Genomic DNA, 17,013 nt, shown 5'->3' with positions numbered 1-17,013 from the left:
GTAGAGAACAAACCTATGGACACCAAGGGGGTAAAGCAGTGTGGGAGGGGATGAACTGGGAGATTGGGATTGACATGTATACACTGATGTGTATAAAATTGATGACTAATAAGAACCTGCTGTATAAAAAAATAAATTAAAAAAATACATTATGGAAATAGATAAGTACCAGCAAAATAGCTTTGATCTTGGGATTATATTATAACCTGTCATCACACAGCATTTTGTTAAGGCACAAGACTTCCAAGAAGTGTTATCAGAGATAAATAATACCAGAGACTCAACCTTGTTAAGCAGCATTTGTTTCTACATCAAATGATGGGACAGACCTATGTCATCTTCTTTGTCAAATGCTGTATTTACTTTTACAATGTTCCAACTTCGTTACTGAAAGATCCTGTACCCATTTTCTTCTTGGGGAATGAATAATTATAAAATAATAATTTGCTTAAGTCTTAGAAGTGTTATAAATAATGAAGTAATTTCAATGGTCTGTACTCAAATATAGTCATGTTAAATATTCTGTGATTTTGGAGTCTTTTATGTTTATTGAGCTTTCAGCTTGCAATCCCTCATTCTTCTTACTTTTCCAAAATATAACATCCAGAATAATCTCGCTAAACCTCTATTAGGATAATTTTACTTCCATTCGTCTGAGTTCAACAAATGCTAGCAGTAAGGATGATATTGGACATAAAGCAGTGAATAGGAAGCAGTACGTACATTGTCTCTCAGTGTGCTATTTATTAACCAAAATTTAGACATCTACTCACATCATTGATGTAGTTAAATTACACTGACAAGGGCACCTCTCTAAAATGTCTTCTTCAAGGTCTATAATGTGAGATCACCTTGTAAGTGAAATCATCTTAAAAGAGGCTTATTATTTCATGAAGGAGACATTTTCTATCAAAGATTGAAATCATGTTTGAGGGTAAAATTATCTCCTGTGTCAGATTTTTCTTAATAGCTTATGAATATGCTGCCTGCTGCAAAGATTTTAGAGATGTTATGAGTTTATAGGGATGTATGAAATATCCTAGGTCCTAAAGTATCAATAGGTGCAGTACTGCACCTGACTACACAATAACTCACACAGAATCATTTAGTCAGTGGTGAGAATGAACATCTTTTACCAATAGTGCCTCATATTTTCACCTAAAAGACAGAAGCCCTAGGTATTCACAATTGTTTTAGATTCACTTGGGAACCGAGTGTATATGAGAATCCTGTAAGTTTTCTTTTGAAGAGGACGAAGAGACAGTTCTCAATCCTGGAGTATCAGAATTTAAAATGTTAATGAAAATTAAGGTTTAGTATATGAACAGTTGCAATATGCACTTATATGAAACTTAGAATATATAAAATGCCTTCAAAACCATGATTTTATTGCCTTCTTATAGTAAAATCCTCTCTTGAGATTCTGAATTTACACACAAGTAAGTCGTGTCCCCGATAGATTACATAATTTTACCCTGATTTACAGAGCTAGAAAGTGGAACAACCAGTTTAGACCCTAGTCATTCTTACTTAAAAACCAAAGCCTTATTTTTTATTTTATGTTTCTATTTAAAGTCATTTTGGTAACATGATTCTCTGAGTGGGAAGAGCTCTAGGCAAGCTTACTGAAATAAAATTTATATAAAAACCTCCCCAACAGAGTAGTTCTGCTTTCATTCATTTGTACTTTAAGCTTTTATGTAAACCTTTATCTCAATAAGGGATTCCATAGCTTAAAAAGTTTGAAAAGCACATTATGCATATATAAAAAATAACAATCTTTGGGTATATTACTGAAAATATAATGGTATTACAAACAAATACTAGCTAAGGTTATCCTTTAAAATGTGCTTTTTTTTTTTTTTTTTGCGGTACGCGGGCCTCTCACTGTTGTGGCCTCTCCCGTTGCGGAGCACAGGCTCCGGACGCGCAGGCTCAGCGGCCATGGCTCACGGGCCCAGCCGCTCCGCTGCATGTGGGATCTTCCCGGACCGGGGCGCGAACCCGTGTCCCATGCATCGGCAGGTGGACTCCCAACCACTGCGCCACCAGGGAAGCCCAAGATGGTATAATTTAAACACAAAAGAACAATTGTCATTAATTTAAACACTTCAAATATATAAAAACCCATGAATACATAAGAATGATTTGAAACAACCAACCCATCCATCAATATTAAAGGCTGTCTGTGGTGTGAAGTAGTTACTCCAAGCATTTTTAAATAAAATGAAAAAAAATCAGACATCCTGACTTTCTTACGTTAATTGTATTTGAAATAACTACTTAATTGATGATAATAAATTTCTATAGATATGTGGAGTTAAAAATTAACCATTTTGTAATTTCTAATGAAATAATTGACTCATGTAAAAATAATCAATATCCTAAAATCTAATCAAAACTAGTTGAATGCCTTATAAATGCAATGCAATGAGCTAGGTTCTGTGTGAGGAGGGTTAACTGATAAATAGATTTTTCCCTTATCTACTTGTAAATGAGGCAAAATTATATATAAGTCACATCAGCCACACAGCATAAAATTTAAATACATGGTCTCACGAGTCAGCTGTTGTGGATCTGAATTGTTTGAAAACTCTGTGGATCCTAATATTTAAAATTAGATTAACAATAGTACTTATAGGGTTGTTTCGAGCATTAAATTAGTAAGCATTTGTAAAGCACTGAGAATAGTGTTTAGCACATTGTAAATGTTAAGTTGTTCATAAATTAAAAAATAAAATACATGGTGGGAAATAATACACGTCATTTGGTTAAAAATTGGCTGGATGCACTTCTACCCAGGAGACTCATGTAACATTTCACAGAGGAGATTGCAGTTGAGCTAGGTTTTACATGTTGGGGAAGATCTAAGCAAATGGAGAATTAAATAGAGAATGCCATTGGTGAAAGTGAAAGAAAAGATACAGACCTTGAAATCCAAGGGTTTCCAAAAGGAACAATAAGTCTTTACTTTAGCTAGAGTGACTGATTTTGAAAAAGAATGGGAAAGAAGAGATTGAGTAAGTAGGTTAGAAAAGAGATCCTTGAAGTTGTTGAATGCCTTTATTCCTCTGACAGCAGGGAGCAGATGACATTAATTTGGTAGCACAATGTAGGGTAAAAGCCTAAAAATTGTAGTAGGAAGACCAGTTTTGCGGCACTGCAGCAAACCAGGGGAAAGAGTCAAGGCTCAGATGAAAGAAAATGAAAATAAAAAGAGATATAAAAGGTACTGCAAACATGAAACTAACAGAATTTTGTAGAAGATAAAGGAGAGAATTCAAAGATGATTGTTTTGTTTTTAGGCTATGAGTGGGAATATAATTTTATTATCAAAGGAGCTATAGATATATGGTTAATATTTCAGATTTGGCTACATAGTGGTATTTTTCTAAATTTTTTGAATTTTAGTTTTCTATAAGTCTTAATAAGAGAATATTTGTAATTGTAAAACACTCCTCTTTGGGAGAAAATGCACACACACACACACTCACCCCACCATCACCACCATCATTACCACCACTGCCATCACATTCACTGTTTTCTAAAAGAACATTAAAGCAGCTGAAAAAAGTATTTCACTTTCTAAATCAGCAAGAAAATAACATTTTAAATAATGAAAACACTGTCTTTCTCCTGATTTCCTATGTCATCATTCCTTTACCATTCTAAGCAATTCAGTTCTAAAGCTCTTAAATGGCACACAGCAGTGAAGGCATGTGTGTTAACAGGACTGAAGAGAGGAGCTTCAGCAGGTTGAGAAATCAAAGGTGATAAGGTTACAGAAGCAGTTTAAAGGGGCTCTTCCAATTGGCCAAATAAATAATATTAATTGATTTTATTTTTTATTGAAGTATAGTTGATATATTTATTATATATTATATTATATTAATTGATTTTAACTCATGGAATAAAATAGGAAACCATGAAGCCATATTGATAAAAATAAACTGAATAAATTAAAAGTCTGATGACGAACTTGGCTATTTGCATTGTGTCAAGGTACCTGTCTACAAAATAGTTGTCTATTGCAAAAGAAAAAAGAGTGACTCTCTAATGGAGAACTTTGGCAGACCCCACTAATCAACTGATCAAAGTGGTCATTATCAGCGTTAAGAAAAATAGAAATGACATGCCACGTAATAAAGATGCAAAGAGAACTCAGCATAGCTTCTGGCAAAGATGCATAGCCTCATAATCATGAGGAAGCATTAGGCAAACTCAGATTGAGGAATGCTCTACAAAATGATTTCCTTAAACTCCAGAAGTTTTAACATCATGAAAACCAAGGAAACACTATCCTAGTTTGAAGGAAACTGGAGAGTCATGACAAGTAAATGCCATGGGTGATTCTGAACCTGATCAATTTGCTAAACACACCCTCCTCTTCTGACTGACCCTCCCTCTTAATCATAATGCCTAATCAATAAATGCCTATATACTGGCCCCCGGCCCCAGCTAGTGACTCTTCTAATCTTTAGATCAGAACTTTCTCTATTATGATAGTTTATCAAAGTGGCCCCTCTGCTGATTTCCAGGGTAACGAATGAGCCAAGCTAACGCAACTATTCCCACTATAACTGGTAAAACGCCCCCCTCCCCTCACTCCCATTCCCATCCCATAAAGGAGACAACTGCCACGGTGGGGTGTCTCTCCAGGACCTTGGTTCAGGACATGTAAGATCCCTCCATCCATCCATTAAACCATTGGTGTCTCTGTTGCTGACTCTGGGCTTTTTCTTCAGTCTTGAGGCTGGGCAAGCACAGAGCTTGCAGGCCTGTGGGGTGCAGCCCAACACAAATATAAACTTCTACTTTTGCTTCGCCATCGTTATCACCGATATTTATTCTTAACGATTGTAGTAGAAAATTAATACTCTCCTTCAGCATATCAATTAAACATGTTACGGTAAATTCCAAAACAATTTGTTCTGGTTTTGGATCTATTTATTCTACTAATAACCATTAAAAAACAAGAGAAAGAAAATAGCATATAATACATATTCCAAATAATCTTTTATTTTGAAATTCACTAACTTGACAGTTATTGATTATGTTTAGAAACATGTGAGCTCTTTGTTACAGATAAAAAATTTATTCAAATAATTTAGCTGATTCAAAGTGGAATATGGTAATTTTCCCTTGGTACTAAAAATTTTAATGATCAAATATGAGAATGGTAAAAGAAAGGTATTTTATTCTTAAAATATCATATTAAACTCTCTCAGAAGACCTTTCAAGAAAAAAGCAATTAAAAATGAATTGACATAATTTTGTAAGCCACCTAAAACTACATCGCTTTTCTTTATTGATGTCTACTAAGGCTAGCCCTTACCTTCATACTCTTAGCATTTTTCTTTCTGAAATCTCTTAAAGCTTATAGTGTTTATATTATAGATCAGAAATAGATTATTGATATATTTGGTTCCAGTTTCTATTCCTTTTTTTTGAAACCCAGAAAACTATTCTTGCTCAATGAAAATGTTACTCAAGTTATTAAAATTATTGTAAATTTATACTCATTCTTCACAAATGTTTGCCAGACATTTCTGCATTTAATTCCTGCATCAATCACAACTTATCTTCCTGAATTACTGAGCATGTATATGTCTTAGTAATGCTACTTTGGAACTTTTGATAGATTCTACAAACTACCACTTAAAATATGCACAAAGAAGGAAGACATATTTAATAGCACTCTACTTATTAAGCAAATTTGATTTGCTAGTTTTTACGAAGGAAGATATGTTCCCCAAAGTCTCAGCCTGTGATAAAAGTGACTTGCTGTGCTATTGAGTATTTAAAAAACAAGAGCAAACATTTTTAAATGCTAATAAGCCTCATATTCATATATACATTAGATTGATGTATACTTCTGTGATCAAGGTTACGAGCCTAATATGCAAAGTTGGTCAAGCTCAAATATGTGTCCATTCGTCTGATAATTATTTATGCATCTAAAAAAATAATATGCCTGATTAATAAATTCATTTTGGAGGAATTAACCTTGAAATGTTCATAATTATATAGTAAACCACTTATGATTTGAATTGTAATGTTAAATTGATTCAAATCTACTGGAATAGAGCCTGATGAAAATCTTAGTAATTGGTGGATAGATTCTACTGACCTGTTAATTTATACTTGCTAGCTGAGTATACAATTACATTTTTCTCACTATTTCTGACTAGGTCTGGCTGCATCTGTTATAATGGCAATATTGGTACAAAGCTGACCATAAATGGATAAAACATTTATATTGTGCTTTATGATTTACAATTTATTTTCAAAACCAGTCGTCACCGTAGTCCCGTTAGTCATGATTTATTTACTTATTTTTTTTTTTTTATTTTCGGCTGTGTTGGGTCTTAGTTGTGACACACAGGATCTTCGTTGTGGTGCGCAGGCTCCTCTCTAGTTGTGGCACGTGGGCTCAGCAGTTGTGGTGTGCAGGCTTAGCTGCCCTGTGGCATGTGGGATCTTAGTTCCCACAGGGATGGAACCTGTGTCCCCTGCATTGGAAGGCGGATTCCTTACCATTGGACCACCAGGGAAGTCCCCCGTTAGTCGTGATTATCATTCCCATTTTATAGATGTGTAAACTGAGGCTCAGAAGGAGAAGTGCTAGCTCAAAGTCACAAGAGTTTTGAGAAAGAGAGCTAAGGTCTAACCTCTGGAATTAAAATAAAATTTACCAAGCTAATTTTATGTCTGGAGATGGTATAAAACTGATTATTGCTAAAGATAATATTCTTAGCTGGTTTGTATTAGGAAGACGGAAAGAACATTTTTAAGACTTTTGTTTAATGGTAAAGTACTTATTAATCATATACTAAAACAATATTCAAGGCACTTTACATTTGTCATCTCTATTAGCCACTGCACAAATTTTTGAAAGGTAGTTATTATTACCCTCATATTGCAGATGAGATAACTGAAACATAGAGAGTTTAAGTAAGTTCCACACAGTAAAATCACTAGTGTAATTTTTAAGATTTCAATCTTGTCTCTGACAGGCTCTATAACAAGAGGGTATGATTAGATTAATTTATATTTGTGTTATGCCCACTTTCAGCTCTGAGATTATGTAAGAGTCAGGTATAAAGTCTATGCTTAATTTTAGACACATCTATTAAAGTCAGGATGAAGCCTACACACTACCCTGAAGAGCCTGAGGAAATGTTTTAATCTTTGTCTTAATTTTTGTTTACTTAAGTGGTGATAAAGACTTCTCTGAAATGTCTAAAAAATATGAGACAAGTTATAGAAAAAAAGTGGTTGCAAGAATATTGAATTGAAACAAAAAAAGAAGAAAATAAAAGAAGGTTTTTTTTTTAAAAAAGTATTGAATATAATTATACAAAATTTTATGAAGCATCATAAACTGAGAGGAAGAAGCACAATGACTGCAACATCATTTATACTGAGAAAAGCTGCCTTTCTCAGAAAGTCAGGACAAAAGGATAAAGAGCTGGAGTTCTGGTTCACATCCCAGGGCCCTTGCAACCTCTGATTTCTTTCACTTGACCATTTTATATCTTTAATTTCCACCTTGAAAGATATATTGCCAAAGACAGAAGTTTCTACTACTTAGGTGATAAATTCAATATGATAGGAACACCAAAAATAACTAGAAATGCATGAAGAGAGGCTTAATCTATAGCTAGAATTATTACTGATTTTATACTTCACATTTTGTAATCTGAGTTTGCATGTTGGGTGGGGTGAGGAAAAGCAAAATGTCCCAAATATAATACTTTGAGGGTGATAATGACACTTGGAAATAATCCCGAGGGACCAAAACTAATTGAAAAGTAATTTGTTCAATAAGCACACACATAATAACCCCCAACACCTCTATCCCCTTTCCCCAACACCCAGACACAAAACATAACAAACCAAAACTTTTTGATATTATATTGCATATTAAATCATCAGGTCCAAATTCCTGGTACCCAGGTGGGTACAAGAAAGAATGAAAAAAAAAAAGTCTTATAATCCTTTGCAGATGGTAAAGAATACATTTTGTTGGTAAAAGTGCTAATTTATTGTACTTATGTTAATGAGAAACCAAAGGACCAAAGATCATGACATTATTTTTCATTTATTTCCACAATAAAAGGACTGAAACACAAAATTTGTTGGTGTTATAGGTTGAATAGTGTCTCCCCACTACTCATGTGTTGAAGTCTAACTCCCAATATCTCAGAAAATGACCTTATTTGGAATTAGGGCCATTGCAAATGTAATGGGCTAAGTAAATATGAGATCATTAGGGTGGCCCTAATCCAATATGACTAGTGTCCTTACAAAAGGGGGAAATGTGTAAATAGGCACATGTGGGAGAACACCATGTGAATATGAAGACAGAGCCTCTACAAGAAAGAAGAGGGGCATAGAACAGATCCTTCCCTCATAGCCCTCAGCAGGAACTGACCTTGTCAACATCTTGACTTCAGACTTCCAAAACTGAAATGATACATTTCTATTGTTTAAGTACCCATTTTGTGACACTTTGTTAAAGCAAACTAATATATATACCATTATGTCAATAGGAATTGAAAATCAAAAAAAAATAGTGTCAGTCTAGTTTAATGGGAAGCACACAGAGCTGATCATTAGGAGACTGATCCTAGTTAGAATTAATCTTCACTAATTTGTTGTAAACTTTTGAAGTCAAATGCTTTGAAATAACTAAACTTTAGTGAAAATATAAAATTAATTACTTGACTTGTAAATGTTTCAGAAAGGATGTTGTCATACATGTATACTGCTATATAAACGTTATAAATGAAATTTAATTTATTAAACATCAAACTTCTCCATAAGAATAATCATTGAAATGGAAAAAGATGGCAAATGTATTTCAATGAGAAAGAGGTTTTAAAATTTCTTCCGTGCATCTGCCTAATCAAATAATCTGATTCCAACTTAGAAGGTGATGCAATTTAGCTCTTAGATTCTAGATTGCAAAATATAATAATTTAAATGGGTAGTTTTGAATTAAAATCACACTCTTTCTTTTTTTTTTTGTTAGTGCCCAGTTTTCAAAAATGCTGATTTAGAAAATCACCTCATTTTTCAAAATACTAGGTGGTACAGTTGAAAATCCACTTTGCAATACTTTCTTTATGTAAAATATTTTACCTTCTTTTGCAGTTTGTTTGCTTAGATATTTTTCTCCTCAACTAAACTTAAGCCCCTCAAGAGATAAGTGCCCAGGACCGTGTTTGCAGCACATTCAGGATTCGAATCTTGATAAAGGAGAAATGGGAAGGCCTGAAGAATGGGAAAGGAAAAGGACGAAAACTGTGGCGGAAATGCCGTGTAATTCCTAACGAGCTATTTATTCATGTCTGATTAATTTTTCCCCTGTATCATTCAGGATTATAACTTTCACTTATTGGTAATTTTTACAGTGACCTACTATAATCCAAAACACAGAGTAATGCATTTCTACCTGGAAATGTGGAAGATGTTATAATAGCAATCAGTTGACTTCTGTAAGGCTACATCCACTAATATGAAACCTTGTACCATTATGAGAGGGAGAGAAGAAGAGAGAGAGATGGGAGTAGGGGTGGACATAAAAGATCTTTAGACACTATACAAAGAATATTTTATTATTCTGGTTCAATTCAAGGTAAACCTTTTTGTTATTTTACGACTCCTATTAGTGCAATTTCTCCACTTTTGTGTGTGTGACTTAGGAAATGAGAGACCATGGAACAAGTTAAATAATGTTGTACTCCTTCAAGAAAAACTCAACAAATGTCTATTCACTATTGGTTGAGATGAAATTTCCAATTACACAGTTTATAACCATAATGTTTCTTTCAGAATTATTGATGCAAAATTAAAAATTGGTTACTGAAGTTACGAAATATATTTTCAAAAATCACAGTTCTGAATCAATGTTAAAATTTTAGTGTTAATTACCTAACACATCTTTATTCTGCATCTCAAATATAGTTTACCGATAAGAAAATATGACTTTCATGATTAAAATATTGATAGTGAAGGAAATTCTACTTTTTACAGAATCCATTTAAAAGAGTTTCAACCTATTGCTTTTGACAAGGCCCCAAATAATGTGTAGGATTAAAGTACAGTCTCTGTAATGGAAATACTTGTATTTCGATCCTGGTTCAATACTGATTTTGTCAGTTACTAATTACATGATGCTGGCCACGTAGTTTAATGCATAAGTCTCTATTTTGAACAAATAACAGTATCTATTCCACTGAGTCATTTAAATATTAAACGAGACAATATCTGTAACATTCTTAGCGTAGTGCTGCAAGTGCATAAAAGAATTAGCTATTATAACTACTGAGAGCTACATCAATATGAGCCTGCTACCAAGGGAAAAATGTATATGCTATGCTTCTCCCTGTTTTCCTTATTAAATATGCAATTATCAAGTTCCACTTTGACCAGATGTTTGCAATACAGGAGTGGCAAAAATAAATCAGCAGGGTTTTCTCACACTGGAGTAGGAGTTAGCGAGGGACAATTTCTTTTTGCCCTACTTGACCATGTGGTAGCAAATTGGGAATCATCCTAATTTTTCTAATTAATCCTTGATGCTTCTCCATAGATGAATAAATCCAATATTTAGCTCTTAAGGTGTCCTGTCACAGAAATTTGAGTCAGTTGGTAGATAGGGAGTGGGGCTATGGCTTTGAATGCCAGGCTAAGAAAACCAGAAATGTGTGTTTCTTGTTTATAACCTTTCAATGGCTTCCCCACTTTTAACATGTATAAAGACCGTCATTATTGGGTCTATACTTCACTCTCCAGCTTTATCTTCTAACATTTTCCTATTTTTTCTTTTCTCTCTGACCTTCCTTCATTTCTGCTAGTGAGCAATACTGCTCCCTGCTTTAGACCATCACACACTCTGTTCCCTCTGCCCAGACAATTTTGTCTTTCCCTTTTCTGTTAGCTAACCACTCATCCTTTTGATCTCAATGAAAAAATAAAACTTTTTTTTTTCAGGAAAATACAGAGGACAGTTATCTAGGCTAAGTTAGATCCTTCATTTATAGCATATTGCATTTGTCCTTCACAATGTTTACCATACTATTTTCAGTAACTGCTTCTCCCACTAGACTATACTTTTTGATGACAGCAAAATGGGGTCTGTTTTACTCATTATTAAATTCCTAAATTTCTAAAGGGCTATGAATCCCAAATTCTAGCAACATTTATGAAAGTCATTTTTTTTTCTCTCCTAGTTTTAGAAGCTATCACTCTGGACTCAACACTAAGTATAATTTCATATTAAAGAGAAAAAATTTAAAACAACAAAGACAAAAACCAATTAAACTACTTCACTTTTAATTCTTATTAAATACGATACCTAAAATATTTTCATAAATTAGAATCACCCTCATTGATTTTAGTCTTTGCCCTGAATTTGAGAAAGTTCAGTTGACTGAGTATTCTTAGGACAGGAACTTACATTACTCTATCGCATTAAGGACCATTGCACCTGCAGTAAACAATAGACAAGTATATTGAAGAATTTTTAGAAAAACATACTAACATATGAAAGGAAAGATCTGATTCTTTTTATATGTTAATAAACTTTCCTAGTGTTAAAATTAAAGCCCCTTAGTGAGTGTTCCTCTCAAGCTCTCCAGTGGTGAAATCCCATTAGACTTTAATTTGCTTTATTTGGAAAACAAAGGTACAAATCTCTCCTTAAATAATTTGGGGACAGATACAGATCAAAGAAGAAGGGAGATCCCAGCAGGTTCCAGAATCGTGGAGGTTCAGTTTCAGGTCACTAGCTCCATCCTATCTCTGGACGCAGGTAAAGAGATGCCATGGTTAAGGATACCAATGGATCTAGAGTCTGTCATACAGAGTGAAGTAAGTCAGAAAGAGAAAGACAAATACCGTATGCTAACACATATATATGGAATTTAAGAAAAAAAAATGTCATGAAGAACCTAGGGGTAAGACAGGAATAAAGACACAGACCTCCTAGAGAATGGACTTGAGGATATGGGGAGGGGGAAGGGTAAGCTGTGACAAAGTGAGAGAGTGGCATGGACATATATGCACTACCAAACATAAGGTAGATAGCTAGTGGGAAGCAGCCGCATAGCACAGGGAGATCAGCTCAGTGCTTTGTGACCACCTATAGGGGTGGGATAGGGACGGTGGGAGGGAGGGAGACGCAAGAGGGAAGAGATATGGGAACATATGTATATGTATAACTGATTCACTTTGTTATACAGCAGAAACTAACACACCATTGTAAAGCAATTATACTCCAATAAAGATGTAAAAATAATTTGTTATGGACAAGTAAAAACAAGATTTGGAGTCACCTCGTTAAGACAAGGATCCTACAGTTACCCCTTATAACAAGTCAAAACTAAATAAACCACAGTGGGCAGAAAAGAAGAGGGAGAAAAATATAGGTTGGTGTAGAAAATGTGAGATAGATAGAAAGGAAAGCAGGGAAGGAAGGAAGTAAGGAAGGAGGGAGGGAGGGAGAGAGGAAGGAAGGAAGGAAGGAAGGCACCATCTCTATGGTCTACAAAACCACCAGTTTATGTTATATTATTCTCCCAGAAGACTGTGTTCAGTTTTTACTTGGCCTTTTATAAAATGTGTTTCCTTTCGTTCCAGAGTATGAATTAATTATTTGATTCAGCAAAGATTTATTGTATTTCTTTTATACATATCTTGAGTAAATAGTACATACATGTATAATATATAATAGATATATAGATAGACAGATAAAATAGCCATCATCTCAGTAAATTCAACAGATCTTCAAGGGATGCTACAGTCACAGAAGGGGATTTCAGAACTACAGAAATGGACTTCTTTTATGACTTTAGCTATGCCTGTGTGGATATTGTTTGTAGCCACATACAACTCAGGGAAAAAATTGTCTTTGCCATTTGGGTTTGAGACAAACATGTAAATTCTCTAAGCATATATTCTAATTTATATTCCTTCATCCGGAAATGTTAGATCAGGTTTCATGTCATGTCACACCCATTTAGACATTAGATCCATATTCTTATGTGTATTAGAAATTGAGACTCTCTGTAACTTGTAAATATGTAAAGAACAAGGGCATGTGTGGGTGGGGGATGGGGGGCGGGGGTGGGTGGGAAGGATTTCCAAGAACTCATAAAGGGAAGAGCATGATTTCTTCTAGGTTTCATGCCAGCATAAAAGTCAAATGGTATAACTAACTATATCTTTTCCCCTTCAAGATGATTTTATTTTCTAATTTCCCAACTCCTTTCAGGTTACTACAGTATGTAAGGCATATATATATATAAATATAAATATTATCATAATCCCCTCAAGTTTTCTACTCTGAAGGTGGATCGTCATTTTAGTAAATCATTTTGGAGAAATGTATTTTATAGGAAAATCCACAGGCTAGAATCTCTGCAGTGACCTTACTAGAATGATATTTGGTGAGGAAAGCCTCTATTCATTCTGGAGAAACTACTGCTATTATAATACAAATAAAATGCTGGTCCAATTTATTAGTATGAAGGTAATAAAAATAGGTTAGTGGAGTCCCCAGTTTTCTTGCCTCAGCTCCTCTTATTTTTGTCGAAAATCAAGAAGTTGCATAGGGTAGATGGTGTCCAATTTTAGATTCTCTGCTTCCTTGACCCCCTCTCTCCACCTAGCCTCACAAGCCAAAATACAAAATATTTGAAGGCTTCATTTCCTATACTTATCCTTAAATATGAAAATATTTTGGGCCCAGAAATGTGTCCTCAGACCACGTGACTTTTCCCTTGTGAGGAACTTGAGATTAATCATTGATTGCTACCGGCCCAAATGGAGACACATAGTGGGCTCTTTTGTTTGTTTGTTTGAAGGAAGGTCAGAGTTAATTCCCTTTAGTGAGAAAGGGTGGTCCTGATGAACCTGAGAACACTAGGCATTCTTCTAATGTAATTGAAAAACTGCTCTGCAATGTTCCCTAACCCTCACACTTGCCTTAGCATGTCCCATACTTTTTGCACTTTTTATTTGGTTGTGATTTTGAAGTTATATGTTGTATCTACCTGTATGCTCAACCCAACTTGGGCCTGAACCTGATTATCAATTCACCAAATAAGAATAGCATTTTGCTCCTAGATTCATAGAAACTTTTTACAGTTATCGGGGGAAATTTTCCTTTACTTCCAAAGTCTTATAGGACACCTAACTAGGCATCCTGACACAATTTCCAAGGCCTACTGAATTCCAGGGATCCATGATTTTCTCCCTGGAATTATAATGACATTAACTCTTGAAATCCTTACGTTCTTATAGAATTTGCAGCCCCCTTCAGCATATTTTATCACCTATCTCTCTCCCTATCTATCTCTCTATGTATCATCTATCTATATATATATCATCTATCAAAACTGTCTAGGTCTTCCTACTCTAGAAGAAATAAATTACATTTATAGTGGGATACAAATATTCTCATTTGATCACAGCCCCCCTGATCAGACCACAGCCTCTTTAATATTTTCATATAGATATGTCCGCTAGGCAGTTATTACAGATTGGTCCTTCTAAAAATGTATCCAGCTTAAGCCATTAATGGAATTAGTAATAAAATTGGTTCTGAATTTTTGCTGCCACTATCACCACCACCCGAAATCAAATTCTAGGTTTATGCTACTCCCTTGAAACAAGCAATGCCTCTTTCACCAGGGACACTTCAATTTCACAAAGCCCTCTGTAGACATATAACACACGTGTCTTCTCTCTCATGCACTTAATTACAATCATCATAATATTGGCAGTTATTATTGCATGAAGGTTAAAAGTTTCATCAGATGTTAATGAGGCCAAGCAAAATGCAGCTATTGTCTCTTTCATTAATTTCCATATTAGCTGATGCTTTTCTCTCCATGGCTGATGGTTACTGGAAATAAGCTGAACTTAGTACGTTGTACATCTGAAGTCCAGCTTATTTTCCCACTGAGAAAGATGCACTCCTCTAGGTCAGAACAGAAATTATTTTCCTTAAGTGCCTCCAACATACGGATAGTTACTTTCTAATCTCCCTGTGATTTCTGGCTAACAAGTATTAACAAGAGATCATGAAAACTCTCAATTAACAAATGGTAGCTCTGTTCTTGAAAGTGTTTATATAACTAGAAAAGGTTTCTGATGGAACTCTTCATGTCCTCTGCCTACTTTCAGTGCGATATAACTTTGCACTGAGATCTTTCCTTCACTGGTATGGATTAGAACCAATTTTTAATCAAGGGAATAAAGAACATGGCTCGGATCCACATTTGTGGGTAGTTCTAAATTATTAAATTAAAGGCTAATAGACTTGGTAAGTGTTTAGGCTCACTGTACTCATTCATAAGCCTCTAGGCATTATTAGATTTTAATTTTGCAACATTATGTCAATATAGAGTTTAGAAAGAAGATACATTTACCTTATTTCCTTTAAACTGCAATTAACCTACATGTATCTACCACTTATTTGAAGGTTACTTGTATTAGTTAGCTTTGCTCTGGTTTAAAAAACAAAAAGTCCCAGATCTTTTCTGGCTTACATTGTATCTCACCATGAGCCTTACAGCAACATATTATTTCTCTCCCAAGTTACAGCACCAGCACCTGTAGCTTGGCTCTTGCGGCTCCGCTTCATTTCTAGTTCTGCACTGAAGGAGCAGCTTCTGCCTGGAACATGTCATTCTCATGACAAAGGAAAATGATCTTGGAACTTTAATTTGTAAGTGGCGTCATTCATGTACGCTCATATCCAATTGTCCAAATCCATTCACGTGGCCAAAACCAATGTCAATTTGTTGAGAAAGTGTATTCCTCCTACAGGGAAGACTCTTGGCAATTCACAGGGCAATGGGACAGGATATAATATTCTTTACAGGGAGGTGAGAAGTGAATAATTGGGGACAATAGTAAATCTATAGCAATAACATATTGTTTTCAATTTGCCTGGGGCCTACAGATGTTCTGTCTGTTGGAAACCTGAATACCCAAATACGTATTTTCGTGCTCACCCCATACCTTTTCTGGTATCATAAACGCAGGCAGAAGTCATTGGTACTACTGGAAATTTCGACTGCTAAACATCTTAGCCTATTGGCAAAATATTTAATTATACTTATTTTAATTAGTTCTCCAATAACAAGATAATTAACTCAATTGATGACAGTCTTGCCTACCTTATAAGTAAAGTGATTCCTACAAATTGGTATTCTCACTCCCTCTAGCCATAAATTCCAAGAAGATTGAAACTAATAAAAAACCATTATAGTAATAATGAAATTTCCAGGAATCTGATCTTTGACTGCCATCACCTGGAACATAAGCTGACCACTGTAACTATGAGAAAGAGCATACCTGAACTAGTTTAATGAGTCTATCTGCTTTTCAGATGTGCGGAAATGATCTAACCTTTTATCTGGCTTTGCTTTTATTTTCCTAAACACATTTATTTATTTTAAGCAAGTCACATTTTTTTTTTCACGAATTGGCTTTTTGAAATTGGGATACATCTTTCAGTTCTGTCTGTTTTCATTATGGTGGTGTTTTAATTTTTTCTCTTATAGGCTATAATGAAACTCATAGTCTTAAAATTTTCAAATCTCTGTATTCAGACAGCATGGCTGATTGGTTCACAATCAATCCTGTTCTACTCAGTGTCAGAGACCATTTTCATAGTGAGAAGATCACATGAAAGATAAGTTTCAATCCTGTTCTACTCAGTGTCAGAGACCATTTTCATAGTGAGAAGATCACATGAAAGATAAGTTTCAGGGCTTCACATTACTGATAGTCTCAGTCATTTACTATCCCTCACCTGGCTATGTCTAAGAGCTTTGGAATCTTCAAGGTGAATATCCTACCATCAACCTTATTCACCTTTACATGATGTAGTCTCCTTCTCTTAGGTCTATCTAGCTGACCTATCCTTAGTACAAAAATTGGACATACAACCACAATTCCTTCTTCTATGCTTATTGTTTCATAAATACATTT

Source organism: Tursiops truncatus, chromosome 18, assembly GCF_011762595.2.
Source record: "Tursiops truncatus isolate mTurTru1 chromosome 18, mTurTru1.mat.Y, whole genome shotgun sequence".
NCBI lineage: Eukaryota > Metazoa > Chordata > Mammalia > Artiodactyla > Delphinidae > Tursiops > Tursiops truncatus.
This window is presented reverse-complemented; position numbering follows the sequence as displayed.